Source organism: Tupaia chinensis, unplaced genomic scaffold (genome assembly GCF_000334495.1).
Source record: "Tupaia chinensis unplaced genomic scaffold, TupChi_1.0 Scaffold000078_1, whole genome shotgun sequence".
Classification (NCBI taxonomy): Eukaryota; Metazoa; Chordata; class Mammalia; order Scandentia; family Tupaiidae; genus Tupaia; species Tupaia belangeri.
In genome coordinates this window covers 246,951-248,446 of record NW_006159539.1, presented here as the reverse complement: position 1 = coordinate 248,446, position 1,496 = coordinate 246,951, and the positions used below count along the sequence as shown (strand labels likewise).

The window sequence follows — 1,496 nt, the reverse complement described above, 5'->3', positions numbered from 1 at the left end:
GGAATGCCCTCCTGCCCCAGCTGTGGCCTGAGTGAGGATCAGCAGGCCCTGCCTCCTGCTGCCCACACAGGAACAGCCTCTCCGCCAGGCCAGCGCCATGGAGGAGGAGCTGGTTGGACCAGCTCTCCCAGGCCTGAGTGCAGGGCTCCCCTTCCACACAGAGAGCCACCTGCCCGGCTGGCCAGGCCGCCACCTCCCCTACTTCCTATCCCCACCAGGAGCTCCAAGCCAGCTCTGAGGCAGCAGATCTGGGCAGACCCTCCCCAGGAGAACCTCCTTGCCCAACCCCACCCTTAAAGGCCTGAGAGCTCACTGGGAACCCCACCTCAGCTGCCCCCCCGTGTTATACAGGAAACTAAGGCCAGGAGAGGGGCGAGTGCCAAAGGAGCAGGGTCAAACTAGGTCAAGGCTTGCAGATCCTACAGCTGAAAGGTGGAAGGTGGAGGTGAGGAAAGAGGAGGTGGAGGGAAAGAAGGTGAGGAGAAAGTGAGGGGAGGAAGTCTGGGAGCCAGGGAAGTCCTAGGAGCCGACTTCCTGGTAAAGAAGAGCAGGGCTGGCTTCGCCCACACTCCCTCGGGTCCCAGGGGGCGGGTGTTTGCAGCCCCCAGGCTCAGCCCCACCCAGAGCAAAGCTCCCCACCAAGCCAGGCCTGACCTCAGGGTCTAGGGGGCTGGGAGCCGGCCCCACGCCCTGTGGACCCCACGCCCTGTGGATGTTCTTCCTGAGTTACCAAGCAGCCCCAGGGAGGACCACACCTCTGCTGACATCTGCCCTCCCTGCTGTCCCAGGGCTCAGCCACCTGCCATGGGCCCCTGATGCACTCTCAGGCTAGCAAAGGGGCCAGGCTCAGGTAGGGGGTCGGATGGGCCATATGGGCAGTGCCCTAGACCCCAGCTCCCAGGCCCAGCCCGGTGCCCCGGGTGACCTAGGATGAGTCATTTCCCTGGCAGTTCCTTGACAGCCCCAGCGCAAATAGGCAGGGGCTCATCCTGTCCCTCCCCCATGGCGGTGGTGGTGGGGGCGTGAGAACTGAAAACATGGCTGGGCTTGGGAGGCAGCTGCTATGGATGTGTCCTTGAGCAGGAGGGACAGTCCCAGCTGGGCCGCAACTCCTGTGGAACCATCCTCCACAGACACTAGCTCCTTCATCTGCAAAATGGGGACAGAGACCCTCCCCCACACAGACAGGCCCCAAAGTGGCACAGGTGGGAGGGGAGCCTTCAGGCATGGGAAGAGGCCGGCTAGTGCTCTCCTAATCTGGGTCTGACTCCCACAGGCTCCTCTGGACAAGGCCTGGGGCCTGGTCATCTCTGTGTTCTCAGAACCCAGCCAGATACCCTGAAGGGGCTCTATGCATGATGGGTAAGTGACAGACTCAGAAAACGGACGAGCTAACGAGATGCCCATCGGCCACCCTGAGGACAGGGCCAGGCCTGTCCCTGATGACAACCCCCACACCTAGAACGGAGTCCACACAGTAGACACACAGCACACCT

General features: G+C 62.6%; 1 protein-coding gene across 1 annotated transcript in view; it reads right to left on the bottom strand.

Moving 5' to 3' along the window:
• Nucleotides 1-1,496, bottom strand: part of SNX33 (sorting nexin 33) — a gene marked incomplete at its 5' end in the record, with an annotated part of 10,613 nt that overhangs the window by 7,478 nt on the left and 1,639 nt on the right.